The 24,318-nt window shown below is 48.9% G+C and overlaps 1 long non-coding RNA gene across 5 annotated transcripts in view; it reads right to left on the reverse strand.

The window, feature by feature from the left end:
* Nucleotides 1-24,318, reverse strand: part of LOC111168492 (uncharacterized) — a 254,501-nt gene that overhangs the window by 52,804 nt on the left and 177,379 nt on the right. For 4 of the 5 annotated variants that reach the window (XR_016388086.1, XR_016388084.1, XR_016388085.1 and 1 more), the window contains one exon: nucleotides 1-24,318. This exon is cut by the window's left edge; it is cut by the window's right edge and continues 16,542 nt beyond it. This is a non-coding gene — a long non-coding RNA (uncharacterized LOC111168492). The other variant, XR_016388083.1, reaches the window with a different exon arrangement.

Genomic DNA, 24,318 nt, shown 5'->3' on the forward strand with positions numbered 1-24,318 from the left:
CTGACTCTGCCTAACAAGCCTGCAATAAACATCCACCAGGGCTCCGCGAGCACACGTGTGAGTGTTTCTCTCGGGTAGACAGACAGAAGTAGAATCGGTGCATCAGGACACACGTGCATTCTGAGTGTTCAGAGATAAGCCACCCTCCCCCCGCCCCACCCCTCTTGGTGCACCTTCCATCGCTCCGCTGGTGGAGCGGTAGATGGTAGACTGGACATATGTGTGTACTCCTACCAGTGCCTGCATACGATTTCTACCCCAGACTCCTCCTTACCAAATCTGCAGGCCATCTCACACCTCACCTTCCTCGGCATCTGAGGCATTTGCACCGCTGACCTACTCCTTGTCCTGGACATCCTCTCCCTCCCTTGAATGGGAAAACCCACAGCCCTGATTCTGCCACTATACATTTCAATTCCTGGTCGCCAACTCCTCCCTCCTGGCCTGGCATCCACGTTGCCTAGAAATGAACTTCCCAAGGGGAGTGGCAAGGGATGTTAAAAGGCATTCTCAGGTGACAAGAAAGGACATCCATTGCCAAGGAAGTCTGGTAGACACTGGGAAAATTGAAGTTGCTGCAGGACTTCTCAGGGTCTTTACTGAGTGAAGCAAAATGCAACTGCAATCTCCGGTGAACTCAGGACACCCAAAGAGGGGCAGCCCCAATTGGCTCCATGACCAGCCAATAGAAGTGCACCCTGAGTCAGCCAGGAGCGTCAGCAGCTTTGGACCTTCCTCTCCTCTTGCTCCCCACTGTGGCCCTGGCACCCTGGTCCTCCCTGGGGCCCCTATATCTTTCTAGGTCTGCCTGTACCATGCCCCACCCTCCACAGTCCTCCCTGGGTAACTCAGAGGAAAGAGGGCTAGCTAGGGGCAGAAGATCTGGTCACCTGAAGCTAAAGGCCTTGGGCCAGTTACTTAAACTCACTATGCCTCAGTTTCCTCACCTGTAAAATGGGGGGAAATTCAGTATCCACCTGGGATACTATTGTGCATTAGTATAGAGAGAACAGACCGAAAAGTGCTTTGCATGGAGTAGGGCCTCAATGAACCTCTGCTAGAGGGAAGCAGTAGAACTGAGTTCCAGATCCCTCCACTGACCACTGTCTGTTTGTCCCTGACCACGTCACCCTCTTCCTCAGGATCTCTGCTTCTTCATTTGTTAGTGGAGGCACCTGGACCACAGTGGAAGGCTAGGTGAGTCTCTACCTTCAGAGGATCCCAGCCTATGTCTTGGTCAACCTGGGTCTCCCAGAGCCTGGCATGGAAACTACCATGGAGCACTGCTCAGTGAAGTGGGGTGAGCTGGGCTGAATACAGGGGTCCCTGGAAGGAGAAAGAGGCACTGACAATGCATCAACAGGACAGACAACAGCAATGGGACAGGCTCCAAGCAGGCGGTAGGGGCAGAGATGTGCCAGGCAGGGAGCCTCCTTGCACTCCTGAAACACTCAGGGGTGTCACTCAGATCACTAGGAATCTAGAAGAGTGGGGAGGAATTTAGGAAAGGTTTCAAGAAGAGGGAGCGACTCGAGATCAGCCTGGAATGACGGGAAAGATTTTACTCGGCCCCAGGGAGCAAAATTGGATATTGCAAGAGTGATGTTCACAGAGCAGTCACAAGTGGAGAGAGCAGAGCAGGGGGTAGAGCTTTAGTGGTGACGATTCAGGCATCTGTGCAGATGTCTGGGGACCTTCACTCTTCTCCGGAGTGAGGCATACCCAACTTCCCTGCCCTGCCTGAGCAGAGATCAGATCTATCCCCCTGGCAAACAAAGCCAAGGTCTCCCGCTCCCTTCCCCAAGCTTGCCCAATGAGAGCAGCAGTGTGGGCTTAACCATCCCCCAGAGAAAGAGGGAGTCTCCTCTCGACAGAGACAAATGAGACGTGACATCCTTCTGGCTCTGCCGCCTGGGAGACCCAGGCACCCCTCACGCCCATTAGGAGCTTCCTTCCTCTGCTCCCTCATTATCTCTGCTGGGGTGTCCTCAGGCCAAAATAACATACCCACCCAACCCCTGCCCCTACCTGGGTATCATTATGACGACTCCCACTTGAAATTATTTGTTTTTCTCTATTGATCTTGGTTCGACACTGGAAAAATGTATTCTTTGTAAGGCATTCCCAAGGGCTTAATTTGTCCGTGTTGGAAGCCTTTTTTAATAGGATTCTGCCCCATTGTTTATTCTGAACATTGAGTTCCGAGAGCTGAGATTCAGCTCTTTTAATAGAAACTCATTACTGGGGTCCCTCTGCATCAGAAAGCTGATACTGGCGCTGTGAGGAGGAAGCAAATTAGGAGGCTGCCAAGGGCCCGTCTGATCGGAAGGCCCCATGGGAGGCAGAGTCACCATCCAACCTCCACCCCCCTCCTCCTGTTAGCGGGACCTGAAGGGTGATAGCCACCAGGCTAGGCAGGGAGCCCCCAGGCCTGTGAGCCTGCCTCAGAGCTCACTGGTGACCCAGGAAGCCCTCCATCCCTGACTAGCTTCGGCTCTCAGAAGCTCTTCCTACCTGGAACAGACACTAGTCTGCTAGAGCAATGTTTCCCAAGGTATGACCCACAGTAGCTCCGCATCAGAATCCCCTAGGGTGCTGCTGTAAATTCAGGCTTCCAGGTCTCCTCCAGACAGTACTCCCCTGCCATGTGGCTTACACCTCAGGGGGCTCCCTGCTTTGGAGGGCCTTCCTGGTGCCCAGGACTGGCCGGTTTCATAGTGTCATCCATATGGTGTTCCCATGCCTGGACCTGGTCCCGTATGAATCCCAATCCCCACTTGTTTCTCTTCCTCAGAGACTATGTACCCCCGCTACCACCACCCCACTGCCCCCATGGGTTGATCAGATGCACTATAGAGCTCCTAGCACTCACATATATGGGGTCATCCCAGGGCCCCATGGTCGGGCCTCGTACCAGGCAGAAAGCTTGGCAAATGAATTGCTCCCACTAGCCAGCAAAGTATTTCTTTCACAGGATCACATGAGATTGGGCCAGCAGAACGGTGCTCACGTGATTTTGAGCGACTCAGAGTGTTTTGCCTTGCCTGCAAAAAAGAAAAAAAAAAAAAAAAAAAGGTAGTGGCCTGGGGCCCTGTATGCCCTACGGGAAGCCCTACTTCCAGACCCACTAAAATAGTATTACAGCATTGAGGAGGAAACTCGGGAATCTGTATTTTTACAAATGCCCCCAGGGAATCCTAATGCTTGCTGAAGTTCAGAATCTACTGGAAGTGTGATGATGAAAGGGAAAGAGAGTGTTTTTTAGAGTTACTAAGAACTGGGCTCAAGCAGTGATTTGCAGCTAGCCAGTTGGGTGACTAAGAGCAAAGTACTAAACCTCTATGAGTCTCACTTTGCGCTCATAAATATTTTCGGTCCATGGTGGCTTTAAGAGACCTTTTAGGAGCAAAGTAGTCTGCAAATCTTGCATGTATAAGGCTGAGACCACGCCCAGTTCCAAACCCAACTTATGGCAGGAATCTAAGCAACAATGTCTGGTATCATTCGATCAGTCAACAAGTATTTATTGAAACCCTACTATGTGCAGGGCACTGTGCTCAGCGGTGGTGAGACAAAAGAGGCTCAGTCCTTTGCCTTCATAGGGGAAGACTGATATGAACAGATGAAAGACATTTCAGAAACATTTATTTAGTGGCAGTAGTGATTGGTCCTACGTGGGGCCGAGCAGCGTGGCATGGAGAGCAGGGGACATGCTCATGTAACCAACTGAGGGTGAGTGAGGGAGGGCTTCTCTGAGGAGGTGAGGTATCCCACTAGGACCTGGAGGTAAAGCAGGACTTGCCAGGTGAAGAAAGAGACCATGTGTACTTTCTGGTCTGGTTTCTGCATTTCAGGGGCCCCTTCCTCTCCCAGAGACAGCTCTTTTTGGAAGTAAAGATGATCGATTTGACGGCTGCTCTGCACAGAATCCAGATGAGCTCAGTGGGTTTGCAGAGGGCACGCAGGCAGACGCATGGCATCGCCGAGGTCTGAGGGTGTGCTAGCCACAGACCAAGTGCGTCCCACGTGCCATCTCATCAGATACCCACAGTAGGTCTGCATGTGGGTTTTATGGTTATCCCCATTTAACAGATGAGGAAGTTGAGGCTCAAAGAGGATAAGTAACTTCTCACCTAAGTAGGGTCACAGAGCTAATAAACAGTAGAGCCAGGATCCAAGCCTGGGCAAAGTGACCTCTCCTGCCCCTAGGCTAAGGACCCCATGCCTCTCCTGTGACACTGTCTTCAGAACCCACTCGGGGGGGAGGTCACTTTTCTGTGTAGAGGGGGATCAAACGCAGCTGAAAGTCAGCTAAGACAGAGTTGATTTGAATGATATGAAACTGCACAAAATGTGCAGCCAGCAAAAGGGTTGGAGAATAGTGGACCTGAGATTGCATCTTGACAGCTTCCAGGACCCCATTTACAAGATGAGGAGCTTGGAGCAAGGCAGTGGTTCTCCAAATGTGTTCCTTAGAGCTCTGGGCTCCCTCAGAGGTGCCTCAGGGCTGCCCTGGGTGGGTGCTGGGCTATCGCTCCCATCAGTCCCCCCAGATAAACACCACGGCTTCCCAGCAGGCAGTTTTGGAAGACAGCCTCTGAGGCTGTGACAGCACAGACGATCATTGCAAGCTTTACTTCTTTAACATCACTCTTAAGTCAGTCTGCATTCGTGAAGCACACATCACACTGTGAGCTGGGTGTGGAGGATCCAGACAGGCCCCTGCCCTTGAAGAGCACCTAGGCCAGGGGAGGAGGTACCCAGATCCAGTGCCCAGGTAACCAGGTGCCATGAGCCACAGGGAGGGTCCTTCCCTGCTTGGGCAGAAGCTCAGAAAAAGGCAGAGGCCAAGTTGGTATTTAAACCCAGGATTCTTGGCACCAAGCGCCGTGCTTTCCCCCCACCCTTCCTGCATCAGGTAAATTGATCTGGGCATCAATGAAATGACCATTTAATGGAATAAGAAGATCTAGGTAGAGTCTCGGGGGAGAGTGGAGCTGCAGCGACAGAGGCAAGGGGGGAAGGCAAGAACCGAATCATCAGACAGAGGCAGAGGATCAGGGCAGAATCCATAGCCAAGCTGGGTTTGAACAAGAGCTCTTGATGGTCATGGTCAAGTGTCTGCTGCTGGGGAGGCAGGATTACCAGGGCATCTACTCGCCTATTACAGTAACAACCCTACCAATAATAATCACTAATATTTGTTGGGCACCATATCAGTCAGGAAGAGTCTGTGGATGCTGCAGCAACAAGCAGCTACAAAACCTCAGAGCCTGTACCACAACAAAGGTGTGTTTGCTGCTCACACAACATTCATTGTAGATCCTGGCAACTCTCCAGGATGGGCGATCTCCATGCAGTGACTCAGCCACACAGCTGACAGGTCCTTCACCATCCAAAGCTGCCCCATGTGACCTTCTCAGTCACGGCTACAGCAGGAGAGACTGGAGAATGATGCACTGGCTTTTCATGATCCCAGTTCAGAAGTGACATCTGTTACTGCTGCTCAAATTTCATTGTCCTGAACGTGGCACTTGGTCCACTCAACTTCAAGGGCGTTGATTAAGCACCTTACATAGGTTATTTCTCTTTGCATGTAAGGAAACGGAGACACAGAGAGAATGAACAGGAAGAACTTAACGAAGGCCACACAGCTAGTAGTGGAAGACTAATAAATTAAACCCAGAAGGTCTGGGGGCTTAACCCTCATTCTACTTCCTCCCAGACTCTCAGAGGTCATTGGTACTTCAGAAATGGGCAATCCATTGTCAGAGTGCCGTCCTTCAATTAGCCCAATGAAGGCATCCATGTCCTCTTGGCATTAGATAAATCCAGAGAGGGATGCCATGCTCCCCTGTGGCTTGGGACCATCCCTAGCCTGTGTGGAAGAGAAATCGACAGACTTAAGTGTTTCTCATGAGGAAGGGAGGCAGGCGCCACGGAATTGCAAATCTGCCGTGAGTGGCTTCTGATGGCACGGTGGTGGGGGGAATGGGGGACGGGGGTGCTCCCTGGAAATCGTGCAGCTTACCAACCAACTCTTCAATCACAAATTCCAAGTGCAGGGGGTTATAAACAGATCATCACTGTGGTTCAATCCATGCACTGGGGTCTGAGATTTCCATTTCAGGACAGGGGAAATAATAAGTAACCACTGACTAGCATATCCAGGTTTATTGACTTGAAAGGTCATATATTGATGGACAAAAAGCCAAGGTCAATATTTGATTTTAAGGAGCAATAAATCTTGATATCCATGAAAAGAAGCATTAATGCAGGTGCTGTTGGGGAGGAGAGGGATGCCTTCGCGGCGAGGGACTCCTCCCTCCTCTGTGGTGGGTGAAGGGCACTCTTGTTTGGTTGGAATATTAGGAAGGAGGCCTGTGTGTGTTTAGCAGTTTTTAGGTGGCTCCGGGTGGGTGCATGTTTTGAAGAAAGCAAAAAAGAGAAGCATGCACTGTTTTCAGAGGACTGCCATTTCTGTCCCTGTTCACACAGACGGAAGAAAAATACTTGCCTCGCACACTATCCCTGCTGCCTGCTCCCCCCACCTGCCAGTATCTGAGATTTACCTCCACTCTTGCTAAGTTGAGATGTGATGGAATTTCCCTTTATCTGCTTTCCAACTCTCTACCCACCAATCCTTCAGTGTCTTCATCTCCCCATGCAGATTTGGGTGCATTCCCAAAGAAAGGCATGACACTGAAACCACAGGTGATGCAAACCCTTCAGTATCTGCCTTAAAGAGGCGACTCGCTCCGTTCTCCCTATCCAGGCTCCACTCTGGGCCCCGACCCCACCTCATCCCTCCACTTCACAGTAGGGCCACCCAGACCGCTTGCCAGCCCTGTCCAGTTGGGTATCTTGGACCCTCATGAGTTTGCCTGTGCTGTGGCCGCTGCCAGAAATCTCTTCTCCTTTTGCCCCACCCTGTACACCTCCTCCTGGGGATATTTTGCTAATCCCGAAACTGCCTGTTTGACACTGTCTCCTTGGTAAAGCCCTCTCTACCCCTCCCAGGCAGAGCAGCCTCCTCCTTCCGTCTATCCCCCCATCCCTCCATCTACCCCTGTATCCCTCCATCCCTATTCTAGCTCTTGCTTCCTTCCTTGAACAATTTTTGCTCACATGTCCATCGGTCTTCATTTTTCCTGGACTGAATGCTTGAAGGACAGGGCTGGTCCTTACTTAATTCTGAATCCCCATTTCCTGGCTGTGGTAAATACTCAGTATGTTTGCAGAATGGGTGGCTGGACGGTGGGAAGAACAAATAGACCAGGTAAGGGACTCTCAGCAGAGCCTGGGCAGGAGGAGGGAGGGGGACGCAGGGCCTGCAGGGACTGGGGAGGGGCAGGGGGCGCCCCCAGGCAGCGAGCACAGGAGGCTGCTGACCAGCATCCTGTCTGGCCCCTCATCCTCACCGGCAGCTGCCCTGACGGTATTAATCAAGGCCAGAGCACGTAGAAATATCAGTCCACTGTGTTCTATTCAAGTTCCCTGGAACTAAATTATGTTGTCAGGATTGGACAGAGCAGGAATGGAAAAGACCAGGCTGGATGACAGGGGGCTGTTAAAAGGAGATGAATGAGCCCAGTGGTTTCCATTCAATTTTTCAAGGTTTCCCAAGGCAAGTCTGACAAATACCACCTTATGATTCTCAGGCACCCTGCACAGTGCCTCTTACACTCTCATTTTTTTATTTCTGCCCGTCCGATTAGAAAGACAAGGGATTCTTCTTTCTGTCTCGCATATGGGGAAATGGAGGAACTGGGGTGAGGGGAGCACTTTGACCAGAGTGAAGGTCAGGCCAAGGTCAGGGCATAAATCAGTGACACAGTCAGCAGGAGGATGCAGACCTCTGAGTTCACAGTGAAATGCCCTCTCCATTACCCCACCTGCTCAGCTTCCTCTACAAAATGCAACTGGCCAGACCTGCCTCTCAGGGGTGCTGCAGAGTGTCAGGGAGAAAATGCACCTGAAAACACTTTTAACTGAAACAGTGCTGTTCATTCATTCAACCGGCATTTTTTGAGTACATACCACATACCAAGCCATGTTAGCACTTCTTATATAAGAGTTTTCATAAGGATGTAGAAAGAGGCTGAGAACTAGAAATGGATACATATGGGTTTCATATCTGCCTCACCCCTCGGTAGCTGTGTGATATGGGGTTGGATATAAAACCTCTCTGATCCTCTTCAGGTGATTGTCGGGATGGAATCAGTTAAAGACAGGGCAGCATCCATCACGGCACCCATCAACTTTCTTTCCTATGAGGAAGAAAGTTGTAAATAAGAACTTATTGAATCTGAATGTGTCCTCCCACAGAAAAGCAAGTGTCTCTCTTTCCTCTCTGTAGGAGGAGCATCCCTGCACAGGGGATGCATGTGCCTAGCTTCCAGTTCTGCAGTGTGCTGCAGTAAACCATATCTCACAGCCCAGTGGTGAGTGAGCCTCAGTTGTAAACAAAGGACTAATTAAATTAGCATAAGTTATTTTATGTAAATTAAAGATCCACGTTATAGCTGTTTATCGGTAGCAGCGTCAGATCTAGCCACTGCATAAGCTTGTTTAAAATTAATGTGCATAGATGCTCCAAATATCGTATTATTAATAATGATAATAACGTTGATGAGGATGATAATAATGAACACTCTCATAACAGTGCCTCCCGGCTGGCTCTAAAACCTCAGCAGGGAGTGTGCTAAGTGTCACAGCTCCTCAGGGAAACAGCCAGATTACACAGCTCCTTCGCAGCCTCCCAGCCCTCACTCATGGCGCCATTTTGGTTTCTACTAGTGGGTTCTGCTAAATTTTGGCCTCTTCAAATCCTGTCCATCTTTCAAGGTCTTACTCAGGGCCACTTCTATGAATCAGCCCAGCCAACCCGAACTATATAGAGCTCTCTCCCTCCTTTCAATTTCTGAAACAACTTTTCCACATCACTCTTTTCACCTATAATCTCCTCGAACTCAGATCTGTGAGGTAGGCAGCAGGTGTACTTATGATTCCCATTTTATAGACAAGCTAACAGAGATCAAAGAGTAGAAGCCACTCAAGGTAACATAGCTAGGAAGTTACAGAGCCAGGACTCAACTTTCCCCAGCTCATATATACCAGAGAAGCCCCTAGCTAAGAGACTGGCACATAGGAGATATTTAATGAGTGTTTGTTAGGAAGGAGGAAGGAAGGGACACATGACGGGACGAGTGAATGAAAATTTTGCAGAGTGTAGTCTTTAAAATCCCTTAATATAACGATGACCTTCCCTCTCTATTACTATCTATCCAAGAGTCAATCCATCAATAAAACTGCATTTATTACTGACCACACATTGATAAGCCTCCCCTGAGTCTAAGCCCAAACATCAGAACATCCACGTTGTTCAAGAGAAGATGTACCCAGAGAACCTTTGTGAGACATTTAGAAAGGCATCCCACCCCAAGGAGGCTCGGTAACTGAGCTAGAGTTCACTTCACCCTCTTGGCCAGTGGCCAACCCACACAATCACAGGTGGCGGCCCTGGATTCAGCAAGGGTTTCAGAAGGCTAGAAGATTGAGCACTGCTGCCTCCCTCAGAGTTCCATGTCACTCTCACTCCTCATGGTAGCACCAGGCAGGGACTGCCTGCCTACAGGGGTGTGCGTGTGTGTGTGCGTGTGTGTGTGTGTGTGTGTGTGTGTGTGAGATTCTTAAGTACCAGACATCAGGAGGTTGTAGGGCAAACGCTGGTTTCTGAACCACACCAACTTGGGTTTAAATTCTAACCCTCACCAGCATCATGGATAGAATTCTGGGGACCCATGAAGCTGGATGGGAAAAATGACATGTTTCAATTACAAATGGAGGCAACAAACCACAGTCGTATTTGTCATAGCTGAGATTTTTGTCACCGTAGAAATCACGATTTCTACGGGATTCAAGTTGTTGCAGTTATTTCAAAACATTGAACACAACAGGGGTCAGCAAACTTTTTTGTGAAGTCCAGATTGTAAATATGTTAGGCATTGTGGGCCGTGCATTCCTTGTTGCAACTACTCAGCTCCGCTGTGGTAGCTGCAAAGCAGCCATAGACAATAGGAAAATAAGCGGGGGTGGCTCTGTTCCAATAAAGCTTTATTTACAAGGGGCTTCCCTGGTGGTGCAGTGGATAGGACTCCACGGTCCCAGTGCAGGGGGCCCGGTTTCGATCCCTGGTCGGGGAACAGATCCCACACGCATGCTGCAACTAAGAGTTCACATACCACAACTAAGGAGCCCGCCTGCCACAACTAACACCCAGCACAACCAAATAAATAAATAAATATATTTTTTAAATGGTGATCCAGATCGTAGTTTGCTGATTTCTGATATATCCAAGTCATTACTTTAAAATTAAAATAGTTATTAGAATCTTGTTATTTAGTGCCTTAACAGAGAAGCATATAAATTACTATATCAGGCTTTTTTGTTATTTTGAAAACTGTATTTCAGTATCATTGGTTGCCCTTGTGAGCCTATGTATTTTGTTTTTTGCATTTAAGAAATTTATTCTGAATTGCGGTCCACAGACTTCACCAGTCTAACCAAGGGGGTCCTTGACCCACTGGAAATAAAGAGCCTCTGTTATTTAATCTCTCTCAGCTTTAGTTTCCTCACAGCAGTGGCAAAGCGAATAATAATAATATCTATGTCAGAGAGTTTTTGCAAGCATTCAATGTAACTGTGAATATAGAAGTTCTTTGTTAACTAGAAAGAACTATAGAAATTTAAGATATGAACATTTCCACTTCCCCAGCAGTGCCTACTACAGTCCTCTGTACACAGTAGGTACTGAGCAAATGCTTGTGGCAGTGAGATTAGTTGAGCCTACGGCCTGGCATCCCTCCCCCAGGAGACTTCTTGTGCAATATGTGAGGAAGAGGGAGAGAGAAAGACTGCAGAATCCCGGAGGTTCTGAGGATTCTCTCACAATTGTCTCTGCAGAATTGCCAACCATCACATCTATTTAGACATCACACTGGGGAATGAAAAGAGGAAGGGAGAGATGGCCATGTTCTGAGCGGAGACTTCCTGCTGACGCGGCTGGTTTTAAGAGTGCGACTTTGCACAGTTTGTGAAAGCACGTGAACCTTGAAATAGAACCACGGACCTCTTAATTCATCTCTCCGTTATTTGATAAAGTATAAAGTAAATGAATGCAGAACATTTTTCCTTTAATTACACAAGGGGCAATGGGTGGGGGGTGTGAGGCGGGCGGAGCAGAAGATTGAGGGTGAGGGGCCACTGTGATGCATTGTGCTTCCAAAGCAATTGTGCGGCATGGATGCTGCCTGCGTGAGGGCTTCTCTGAGATTTCAGCGGTGGGGAAAGAGGCTGAAGCTATGGGTCACAATGAGACCTACCCCACAGCCCAGCAGCTTCCGATCAGGTTGCATTCTGAGACAGCAATGGGACAGGGGGGTCTCTGCCCTCAATAAGCTTACAGTTCAGTTGAGAAAACAAGTCTGAAATGCATAAACCAGGCATCAATATTTGCTGTGTGGTTAAGACCGTGTGGTTCAGTCCCAGCTCCAGCCCTGGGCGGGGGACCTGGCCTCTCTGAGCCTCACTATGCTGTCACGACAGATGTCCACCAAATATTTCTAGTTCTGCCCTCATGGAGATGGACAATGTAAATAAACCTCCGAGTAAATAATATGTCAGACATGGGACCTTGGGTCTAAACCCTTCCTCTCCTCTCTTTCTGGATTCTTTGACTAACCATCCCCTTCAAATGACTGCAGATAGATGGTCGCTCCAGGGAGCGTGGACCCGAGGCACAACCAATTTACGTGGCAGTAGTTCAGACTCATGGTGTCGCATTATTCAATTATTTAAAACTGAAATTGTTCCTTCCAGGCTGCTAAGAGCTCATATTTTATTCAATTTGATTATGATTTGTTAAATTAAAAGTTGGTCTGGATAACAAGAGGATAACTTAAGTGTTAAAAGATGGGGGTTCATTATGGATTGAATTGTGTCCTCCCAAATTTACATGTTGAAGTCTTAAGCCCCCAGAACCTTATTTGAAATAAGGTCATTTCAGATATAATTAGTTAAGTTGAGGTCATACTGGAGTAGGGTGGGCCCCTAAGCCAATATGACTGGTGTCTTTTTTTTTTTTTAATTTTTATCGGAGTATCGTTGATTTACAATGTTGTGTTAGTTTCAGGTGTGTAGCAAAGTGAATCATTTATACATATCTATATCCACTCTTTTTTACATTCTTTTCCCATATAGGCCATTACAGACTACTGAGTAGGCTTCCCTGTGCTATACAGTAGGTCTTTATTAGTTATCTATTTTATATATAGTAGGTGCCCTTTTTAAAAGGGGACATTTAGATACTGACCCGGATACACGGAGATCTCCACGTGAAGATGAAGACAGAAATTGGGGCGATGTGTCCTTGGACTTCCAAGGAAGACCAAAAGTTGCCAGCCAACCACCAGAAGTTAGCAGAGAGGCATGGAACTGATTCTCCTTCACAGGCCTTAAATGGAACCAACCCTGCCCACACCTTGATCTTGAACTTCTAACCTCCAGAACTGTGAGAGAATACATTTCTGTTATTTAAGCCATCCAGTTTATGGTGTTTTGTTACGGCAGCCCTAGAAAATGAACAGAGGTTCTAATTTGGCTTTCTCCCGGCTGAATGACTTGAACAAGTTATTAGAGAGGCAGTACAAGTAGTGGAGGGCAGGAGCTGGGAGCCCACCTGTTTGGCTTTGAATCCCACCTCTGCCATCACAAGCTGTGTGATCTTGGACAAGACTCTGAACCTCTCTGTACCTCCATCTCCTCCTCTATAAAAGGAGATGAAAGACTAGGTGGTCTCCAGGAGGCCTTGCAGCTCAAATACTCCACAAGTCAAACGTATACACCTTTAAAATATAGCAAGGGGCGCCTTTGGCGAGATACTAGGACCATCCTAACAGGATCCCGAGGAGAAATAGCCACATGGCAGAAGGTGCAAAATAAAGGGACATGCGGGACAGAGCCAGAAGATGTTCCTGCTGACCTGGCTGATTTTTATCATAGGGAGGATGTTTGCGATCTGCTCAGGTTACTGGACCCTTAATTGAGTAGAAAGCTCAGAGTGGGTGAGCACAGCCCCTGGTGCGGGGGCCTCTGGGACGCTGGGCAGGAGCACAGCTGCCATTGTGTCATGACGCCAAGGACTGATGGTCTCTTAGCTGACCACACGGTAATGGGCGTGGCCAGCACCTCTGAACCCAGAGTCAGAGCAAAGGAAACTGCAATTTGGCCACTGAAAACGGCTTCTTGCCCGATGAATTTAGGTATTGACTAATAATAGTTCAAAATAAATATTTTGTTTTCGTAAATATTTGTTCAGAGTCCGTCCTGAAATCAAAGAGTGGCTTAGATTCCAGACCCTTCGAAGGCCTAGGAGTGGCCCCCCTCTCTGCACTGCTCTCCAGGGAGGTCCCCAAAGGAGCCAGGTCCCCACTGTCGCTCCTTACAGGCTGGATGGCCCCGCATAATTAAAACCTCGGTGGATGTCTTGTAATGTTTTATTGCTAACTTGAAAAAGGGCTTGTGGAGACGGATTCTTCGTGTTGTGTCAGGAGCACAGTGTGTTCCTATTTCTCTGTCAAAAAAAGAAAAAAAAAAGAAAAAGAGAAAGAAACACACCCCGATGACAGCACAACCTGCCCAGCAAAACGGCCAGCTGTTCTTGTCATGAAGCTGGAAGGTGCCCAGAGTCAGCTGTCTGGGGCCCAGCCCCGGCCCGGGTGCTGTGTGGGTAGCAGAAGAGACAGGGCAGCAACCAAGACCTGCTCAGAGAACAGTGCAGGCTTTCCCCGTGCATTCCTACCTGAGCAACGCTCAGGTTGTGATTTCAGCAAACAGCTGAAAGCTGACGGTACCGGGCGAGGCAAACATCCTGCAACGGACCAGCCAATTCACAAGCGTTAGCCGCACTGGGGTGAGATCTTGGACAAAGCATTTGGTATGGCTGATCCTCTACACGTGGGTCACACACTGATCGAAGTCACACATTGATACAGGGCTGTTGGGTTCACGACCAGGACGCTAGAGATCATAAAGTCATTTTTGGTGACTCAGTAGCAGGTTGAGTACCCGTTCTGTGCCGGGCACTGTTCTAGGAGTTAGGACACGATAGTAAATCAGTAAATAAAATAGCCAATATGTCCTGCCTTCATGGAGTTTGTATTCTAACAGAGTGAGGGTGGAAAGTACCAACGCCACCTGCAGCATTTACAGAATCGCTGCGAGGATTCTGCCACAGATAGCAGTGTGACTTGAAATGTCACTGTCCCTCTTCTGGGCTCATCTGTAAACTGAGGCAGAGGCTGGTATTCTCTTGTGAAGACACTGGCAGTTTCCCATCTAGGCTGCATCCTTCAACTAGCTTTGTGACTGAGGGCAAGTTCCTTAACCTCTCGGTGTCACAGATGCTTCATAGGAGTGTTGGAGAAACAATTGAGTTAGTACAGGTCGATGGCTTTGCAGGTACCCAGCGCACCAGGGACACTCAGCAAAGGTTATTATCATCCAAAGAACATAGAACCAAGTGAATTTCATTCCTCCCTCCGCTGTCTTACCCTCGAGAGGTTTACTTCTCTCCAGAGAGAAGAGATGCTACGGGTACCTCTCCAGGCCTCAGCTTCCCTCTCACTTCCCCTCACCTGACCCAAGTCACCTGTCCCTCTGCACACATCTTCACACTCCCCACAGCAGGAAACTTCCAGCCGTGGGACTCGCTTCCTGGAAGAGGCATGATGGCACAGTGGGGGACAACTTGCTCCGGGGTCAACGTAGCCAGGCGCAGACCCAGGCTCTGCCACCTCATAGCTGTGTGACCTTGGGCCAGTTACTTAGCCTCTCTAGAAGGTTAATAACAGTGGCTACGTCACAGGGCTGCTGTGAGGATTAGGTGGGAGGGTGAGGGAGGGTGCTTAGGATGGTGTCACAGAGAAAAGGGCCAACACATGTCAACAATGGTAATAATAAACTCCTACAAAGACCCACAGCAGAGAAGAACAGATGTGTGGTCTCCCGGCATGACTGAGCTCTCTGTTCCACTGCAGCAAGGACATAGCCAACACCTGCGAAGGCCTGGGAGAGCCTGTGAACATTTCCACTAATGACTGGAATAAGGACATGGAAAGCCAGCTTATCAAATTTGAGTCTGACATGAATTTGAAAGGAAAGATAAATGAATCGAATGAAAGTCTGATCCAAAACTCTTTCAGCAGGTAGGACTGGTAAGGGGTAGTCAACCAGATGGAACTGAACAGAAGAATCTAAGTCCTGTGCTTGATCCCCCCATGCGGACTGCACACGCTTGATAAGGGACACAACATTTAACAGCAGCGACGCTTCGAAAATGTGTGGAGCTTTAATCGAGAGTGAGTTTAGAAAAGTCAACAGTGTGGTGTGGCTGCAAGGGTTTTTGCTAACTTGGGTCACGTTAATAAATGTATAGAGTCTATAGTAAGGGAGGTGAGAGTCTCCTATTCTACCCTGAAAAATCAGAGCTCCATTTCTATTTTGGGAGCCATTTGTCAAGAGGGATACTGGTATCCTAGAACATGACAAGGGAACAGACACCAGGGATCTCAAAACCGAGCTGTCACAGGATAGGTTCACCAGGAAACAGATTCTAAGGGGGAGGGACTTGGCCGGGGACCATCAGTAAACAACACTCCTGGCAGCTGTGGGAGTGAGATCCTGGCAGATGCGTGAAGCCTGGGCACCACATCACAGTGTCCACTACAGTCCACCCCTGGCAGTGCATGGCTCCACCTATTTTACATAAGTTCTTGGAGCAGCTTACTCTGTCTCCGGTATTCTGGTTGTCTCTTTTCCTGGGGAAACGTATAAAAGGGGAGTTAATGGGACAATCTGCAGACACCACTACTGCAGGAGATGCTCATAACCTCCCTCCTCTGCTACGTGTTCTAGAGTCCCTTCACTAGGCACCTGGCACCTATGCTGGTCTCTGTGGCTCATCTGGTGTCATGACCCAGATCCTGATTCCTGAGGAGTCTGAATCCCTGGTTGCCCTACTCTTCTCAGACCTCTCTGTGTAAACGGGACTTACTTCACAGGTTACTGTGTTTCTCAGTTTACCATCAAATTTAGGCAGGAAAGAACAAGAGGCTCCCTCGTGCCTTGGTACCAAGCATATTCTTCTCTGCCCTTTTCTTTGTGTGTGTAGCAATAACCTTACTTCCGCCTGACAATCAAGGTCCCTTAACCCTACTACGTTAGTGACTTTTTCCCTTGCCTACTGGTCTTTCAATGTAAATAAGCAGCCCAAAGAGACTGGGTGACACCATACCCTAAAGTTTAACGAGACTCTTCCTGTGTCTCCTAGTGAAAACATTCCTCCTCTGAAAACCAGGACTTCCAGACCCACACAGCCTAGGGTTGTGGAGACAGGAAGCACAGATTCCCCAAATGGGTCTCTGGCAGTGATGGTAAACAGACACCCTCCTGTTTCTACCTCTCATTACCCATACCCATTCATTCTGTCTCCTGGAAATGTAGCAGCATAACGTGGTCATCGATTTAGAGTCCATCATGCATCCTGGAGAAGGGTGTCCCATACTCATAGGCATCATCTCCAAACTGGTGCCCCAGCAGTACACTCAGAGGCTGTCCCATCACTCTATCAGGTGGTAGCGTCTGGGGGTACAGTTTGTGATGGGCCTAAAAGATCCTGTGCTCTTACGCCCACTGAGGCTGTTCCATCACTCTATCAGGTGGTAGCGTCTGGGGGTACAGTTTGTGATGGACCTAAAAGATCCTGTGCTCTTACGCCCACTGCCATACCTCCTGTGTCCTAAAATGATTCTCTTGAATCATTTGATTTGATGTTATATGGGATCCAGAGTCGGTGGGTCAGATACTGCATAAGCCATCAGACTTGGTGCAGGCTGAGGCCCTGCAAGGCAGGAAAGGTAAACCTATACCCAGAATTTATGTCAGTTCAAATCAAAATGAATCAATTCCCCTTCCAGGGTGAAAGGGGGTCAAAGTAATCAAGTTATCATCAAGTGGCCAGTTGATCTCCTTGAAGGACGGTGCCATATTGGGGTATCAGCATTAGTCTATGTTGCTGGCAGCATAGACATTGGACAATGGCAGTATCTAGGCCAGCTTTGATGAGTCAGGAGCCCTTGCTGTTGGGATCATGTGTAGCCTCTATTCTGGTCCCATGACATCCATTTTTGCCAGCATGAGGGTGGCCAAATGGCAGAGGCTGGTTGGCATCATGGCATCAGAGTCATTCTGTCATTCTGCCTCTTCCAGGGTGGATGCTCTCTCGTGGATGGTAACATGTAATACAAAGATCTTCACACCACGTGACCACTCCCATAGTTTCATCCATGTGCCTCTTGCCTGGACCTTCTTATCACTTCTCATCTTTCTCCTTCCAAGACTGTGACCAAGAGCTCAGTTATGCATCGCGTCCCATGGGTCCATATGTGTTCCGCCTCAGGGATTTCTCTTTATATACAAAACTGACGATTAGGTATTGGGGCTCTGCCCACTGGGAGGATTTCCCCTTTCTGCTGGTTTTCAGGGCCACCCCTGAGTAGGACTGTAGCATAGAAGCAGTTCATTTCCAGCTTTTACCTATGTATCAAGTCAACATATCCATGAACAGAACGTGACTTTTTTTCTACTCCAGCAGCTAGCCTTAAGGTGCTCCACCCATGAAGGCTCAGGTGGGAGCTGAAAAACAGTGATAGACACGACCTGAGGGTTTGGGTCTCTTTCATGGGTAGCTTCCTGGTGTCATCTGGCTGCATCATGCCTGATCCCAGATGTACCTCCTCCACATTACACCAGCCATATGACTTGGTGGCTCTGCATGAACCCCATTTATGCTGAACACGTTTGGCTTCGTGGTCACTTGATGTCTCACGGTCAAGGCTCCATCTGTACCAATGCCCAGTAGCATGTTAAGAGCTACAATTCTCCGCTGCAGGTGGCATGGCCTTGTTCCAGAACCCTAGGGGCCTGTGCAGTAATTTTCCTTTTGGAGCTTACCATAAACTCCACATAGCTTCTTTTCCCATCACAGATACCTGTAATACCATGGAGTCGACCCAGCCTTGTGGCTCACACAGCACGGCTGCTTGCACAGCAACCTGGACCTGCTACAGGAACATTTCCCACAAAGTTAGGGGTCTTCCACGTCACTTGATACATGGTTTGGAACAGTTTTCCCAAGTGTGGCATATACTGCCTCCAGAACCCAAATGGACCCACTAGGTGTTATACTTCCTTCTTATTGGTGGAAGATTTAAGATGTAATAATTTGTCCTTTACTTTGGAAGGGACGTCCTAGCACGCCCCAGAACACCAACCCCTAAAAACATCACTGAAGAGGTGGCTCCCTAAATCTTTGTAGGCTGATCTCCCATTCTCTGGAGCACATGCACATGTCTTACCAAGGTCTTCAACATCCTTGCAACTTCTTGTTTAGCCAGGTTTATTGACTCGATGTCATCAATTCCACAGACCAATGAGATGTTCTACAGATTGTCTAGACAGTTCTAGACCTTTGGGACTCTATGATGATAGAGGATAAAAGAGTTAACTACCCCTGGTGAAAGACCATAAGTGTGTCTGCTTTTCCGCCTCCGTGAGGATGTGAATTGCCTGGCCCTCCTTCCTGGTGTCACCAGTGAGCACACACCATGTACCCGGAGCTGTCTTTATCTGCTCTAGCAGAATCACAGCAGCTGCAATCAGGGCTACTACTTGGTCAGGCTGTGGTAGTCCACCATCATCCTCCAAGATCCATCTCATTTATGTAGGCTCCTGCTGGTGAATTAAATGATAAAATGATGGGGACCACCACCTCTGCATTCTTTAGGACCTTAAAGGAGGCGCTAATCCCTGCCATTTCCCTTTCCATCTTAACTGAGGGTGGGGTGGAGAAGTTTCAGAGGCTTCCACTCAGCCTTTCCCACTAGGATGCCTTGTACCCCATAATCCAAGGAACCAATGCAAGGGATCTGCCAGCTGCCAGGTATATCCATTATCACTATGCATTTAAGGACCGGGGAAATGTCCCCAGAGTGGCTCAGTGAATGCTGTAGATCCACATGAGTCAGATCTGTTCCAGGAGTGTATTTATAACCTGACCCCACGAGCACCCACTCCAGTGGTGACCACGATGACTTTGAGTCACTGTTTATCAATGTCAACTTTGAGTATTTGTCATTCCTCAGTATATAAATCCCCAAGGACTAGGATAGTCACCACTGAACCCAGTCTCCATGGTGATGCAGAGTCCTTCCTTATGGACACCTAGCCCCTCCTTCAGTCAGTGGGTTCCCAGCCTGAAAATCGTCTCAGATCCAGAAACTGGGCAAGGGATCATAGGGTTTTTGTTTTTGTCTTTAACGGGGACAGCTTTTAGCCTACTGATCATTCATCTTTGAATTCTTTTGATTTTGTAGATTTGAGCGATGCCTCTGTTAGCTTCTTCTACCCCGAGGGGAGGGCAACGTACTCATCTCAGTTTGAGTGGGATTTTCTTGGTTTTAGCACTGAAAGACCTGTTCCCAGGAACCCCCTCAGTCCTGAACACACCAGCACAGTTGGTCACCCTGCCTTAGGGACACCTTGTTCTCCAGCCACACCCATAAATCTGCAGGTTGGGCACACCCGTCTGCCATTCTGACCTTACTGGTCACAGCAATCATTGTGTCCACCCTGCTTCCAACAGATAAGCCCCACCTCCTGGCCTCTGTTCTTTCCTGGGATCCCAGTTGTTGGCAGGGAGAGCAGGTCTGTAACAATATCTCCTATTGTCATGCCTGGTCTGCAGACCACACCCTCACTGAACTCCTCCCTGATGCTGGACCTCCTCACCAGCACATCTCCCATTGCTTTGATGAATGGAGTATAATCCGGGCCATTCTGTGGAACAGTCAGTTGGTGGGGTTTCCAGCCTTAAGTATAACATCCTCTCCACACACTCACTCCTCAGAATTTTTTGATTCCCTCTCCTGCCATCTGCCACGGTAATTCTGGCATTTCTACTGCACATAGTGTGGGCCATATCTTCTTCCAAGCTTCCAAGAGCTTCCCAAGCAGCATGTTAGCGTCATTTCCCAGGGTCCTTGTCAGGGTGTGAAATCTTGTATCAGGGGAGAGTCTTCCATATTGATAAGCTCACTCATCCAGCTTTACGCTCCATCCGGCCGATGCAGCAGCCTCAGTTTGCCATGTGTACACCCCTTGTCAGTACGCATGGTGGGTCCCACACGTCCTTGGGTCCCAACTTCCTTTCCTCCCCTAGAAGGTCCCCCACTTTCCTGGGAGTTTGTGTAGTGACTTGGTGGTTGGTCCAATGTCCAGGAGGGGAATAGGATACCTCCTGAGTGGACAGATGTTGTCATGTGAGGTGAAAGCCTCTACCTCATCTTCAAGCAAGGGAGGGGTGGCACTAGACTTTAATGGTGGGAAGTGGGCTCAGTGGGTCTGGGGTTTCAAAGTTCTCAAGTTCATTGACCCCGAGCCTCACAGTTCTGCTCCTCCCAAATCAGGGCCCTGATCTTGGCATCACCAACTTACCCTGGGTGAGGATTCAGAATGTAGTCTTCTCTGAGCTCCACCCTTAGGATTAAGTCTGGGTCCTGAGCCTCAGCTTTCTCTTCTCTCCAGCTGCTGGAGAAGTGAATCTCTCTCTTTGTATGTAGCCAAGGAAGCCCACTGGCTTTCACTCCTTGCCTTCAACTGGTCATCAATCAACTATAGACTTTCATTGTTTGTTTGTTTGTTTCCAATCCATCACTTGAACTCAGCAAGAGCCATACAATTCCACTGTCCTTATAATTACTAATTTCCCCAATCCTCTCAACCTCCTGAAATAGGCACCCTGCCCTGCATTCCCTTCCACCAGCATCCCATCCCAGTTTCTCCAGCAGGAAAAGTCCAACAATTGCACAGGCAGGAGCTCTCAGTCCTGCACCCACCATTAACAATGGGGTCTTCATTGCCCGTTGGCCAGTGGGGGATCCAGTTCCACGATCCCATCTGGAGTCCACTTCCTCAGCCCACTCCCTGTTTCATTTGTCTTTGGTCAGGATCCCAGAGAGTCTGCCATGAAGCTTGGCATGCAGGAAGTTTACTGGGGCGCGTCCTCGGGTCAACTCCTGTGGGGACTGAGGAAATCACGACTGGGCAGAGGGGGAGGTTGAGCTGCAAGGCGTTTGCAACAGGGCCTCAGCCACCCCACTGCAGCTCTAGAGTTGGGAATGACTTTTCAGAGGTACTTCTACCAGTCATTGGCTGTGACTGCCCCCGGGGAGGGGCAAAATCTTAGGCCAGCCAATCCCTTCGGCCCAGGACAATTCCTGAGAAGGATTTTTTTTCTTTCTTTTCCAATAATTAACCTTAGCCTTCACTAGGTTAAGTATTTGACTTCACATCCTGTGAAGCCAAAGGAATGGTCCCTTTAGTCCTGAGAAAGGAGACAGATGGAAAACTCACGGCGCTTTTCTTTTTAGGTCAAAGGGAGGAGCACTTTACCTGGACTAATCCAGGCACTATTTAGGATTCTGGAACCATCAGCAGGATTGCCTCTTGGACCGGAGGTCATCTGGGAAATTATTGCTTGTAGCTCCTCTGATGGGGGACCCACAGGGCCTCGGCTGGATGAGGGAGACCCAACATCTCCGGAAGGCAGTGTGAGCCATTGACAGGCAACACTCCTGGCAGCGGGAGAACCAGCAATTGGGTCCTGTGGGGAATCTGGGTGGTGCTCCTCTGCACCCACCACGCAAGCCAGGAGAGGAGAAGCCAAAGGAACAAAGGCCAGGAAAGAGGAGGCTCCAGGGACCTGATGCCACACTGAGAGCTCTGAAGGGCTGCGTGTGCTCCGAGAAGCATCCTTGTTCTGTAGGATCGCATGGGTCAGCCCAGCTACAGTGGGCAATAATTATAATACAAATTTCACCTCAATCAAGGGAGGACCTTTGAGCTTCGGACTCTTAGGAGACAGATCGGGGCAAACTCCAGAAAGATGGCGCTCCCTGTCTCTAAGGTATAGAAGCAGAGACTATCCCCACAACTTTGAAGCTGTAGTTGAAGATATAATGATGACTTAAGCATCATTCATTCTCATCTTGAGCTTTGGAGATGTGGACAATTTCTGCCTGACTAGTCCAGCAGGTGTAGCTCTGCTCTTAGGTACTTAGGGCAATGCCCCTACCCTGGGTCCTGTTTTCTTTTAGGGTTCCAAAGGAGACGGTGGATGGGTCTGAAGAGGGAGACAACAGGGTGGGCAGATTTAATGGCTGTGCAGCGAGCTGTGGAGTCCATGGTGACGTGGGCTGTCCTCCAGAAGGAACTCTGCGTGCCGAGCCTCCCTGCTGTCATTGCGTGCCCCTCCAGCTGGAACGTGCATCCGCCGATTCTGTGCCCAAACGGGTATGCGTCCCTCTGTGTGTACACAGACATGCACACGAGGTCTTCCCAACACAAATATATATTTAAGATTTACTGTTCTGGAAAACCTAGTGAATAATGTAAATGATGAAAGCCCGCGTCTGGCAGAAAATATTGTTCAGGCTGCCTCATTGAAATTCAGCCTCTCATGCACACTTGGTAATACACACGCCGTATGAATTATGGATTCCGGGCTTTATCTCTCACACGACACATGAATGTTTGATAAAGATTGTTTCCAATATTATATTTTGTCAAAATGCTCATCTAAAATTCAGTCAAAAATGCTTTCCGGTAATTATGCACTGACTTCATAGGGAGCAGAGAAGGGGAGGTAGAAAGTGCCCCTCCATGGGGTCATTGCTTTGTGTGTGTGTGTGTGCGTGTATGTGGCTTTTGTTACCCCGGGTATTTTTGCTGAAAGGGAGGGGGAGACTGACAGTGTTTGTGCTGAAATTCTTTATTCCTCCTGCACGCCCTCATTACAGAAGCAGCTACAATAAGGTCTATCCTTTGCCTTGCAGACACCTGGTAGTTCATTCGTTCCTCAGATATTTTTTAACTCGCTGCTGGCTCATTGGCACCGTGGCCTTAGTCTGGCCTCCTAGCAACTTGTGCTCCCCAGAGCTTCCAGCTGATTTTCTCCAGTGCACATTCTTAGCCCTCACTCCTCAGCCCCACCCTTTACTTTCCTTCAGTGGCTCTTCATCTCTTATGGCAGAGATGGCAAATCCCTACACTCAGACTGCCAGCTCCACTCCTGCAGCCAAGCAGGCATCACTAGTAATCATGTCCTTCTTTCCCCCTGACTCCACCTCAGAATCTTTCTTAACACATGCTCCAGGCAGCCACTATCACTCAGATGATGATCACGTACAAAACGAAGCCGATTTGTGCTTCAAGGGTAAGTTCCACCTCTGAAGCGTGGCATTCTAGGCCCTTTAGGACCTTGCCACAGCCTGTGGTTTCAATGTCATCTCCAGCCATTCCCTTTCCAACTTCTCCATGTTCTCTAGTCCCCACTCCACGCCTCTACCTGCTTTTCACCCTCCTGGTATGCTCTTCATCTCCGATCTCCTTGGCAAACTCCTACTCATACATCAAGAGCTCTATAAAGCCTTCCTCCTCTCCCCCAGGTCTGGATACACTGTCCTCTGTGATCTCAGGGCACTCTCTCTGTGTACATCTCTCTACGTAGCACAGAGTGTGATACCCCCAGGGAAGTTTACTAATGGGGTGATTGAGAATAAGGAGGCTGCCTAACCCAGTCACCAGGAGGGACTCAGTAGATGCATGTTGAGTCACAGGGCAAAGGAAATTGAGGTTCTTTGCTCGCAAATGGCCCTGGCCTCAATGGAGCTACAGCATAGAAGATAGAACATTCATAACTCAGATATGGGAAAGATATCCCCTTTATCTACCCCAGTATCTAGGAAAATCACTAAATCTCTGTGCACTTGGTAGCTGTGGCTTTAACAAAAAGCAAGGCAGGCAAGCATCCTTGGAGGTGCCCAATGTTCTTCCGAAACATCTTCACTAAAGTGTTCCTTTTCTCTGTGGGGGCCAGTCCCCTACCCAAACCCCTTCCAGCATCTGCCTTGATGCGTCTCTCTTCCTCTCCCTCTGCACTCACTACCCACGAGAAATGGGAAGTCCATCCCAGACACCCTTTGAATCCACCCCCTTCTCCGTTTCTGCAGCCCCACCATGCTGCGGGCCGCCAATATCTTTCCTCGAGAAGACTGGAATATCCTCCCGTGGACTTCCTGCCTCCTTCAGGCTTCCTCCGACCCATACTCCATTGGCAGCCAGCGTGATCTTTCTAAACCC

Source organism: Delphinapterus leucas, chromosome 16, assembly GCF_059928025.1.
Source record: "Delphinapterus leucas isolate spDelLeu-1000000601 "Yukka" chromosome 16, BTC_Dleu_Yukka2, whole genome shotgun sequence".
In the NCBI taxonomy this organism is placed as follows: Eukaryota; Metazoa; Chordata; class Mammalia; order Artiodactyla; family Monodontidae; genus Delphinapterus; species Delphinapterus leucas.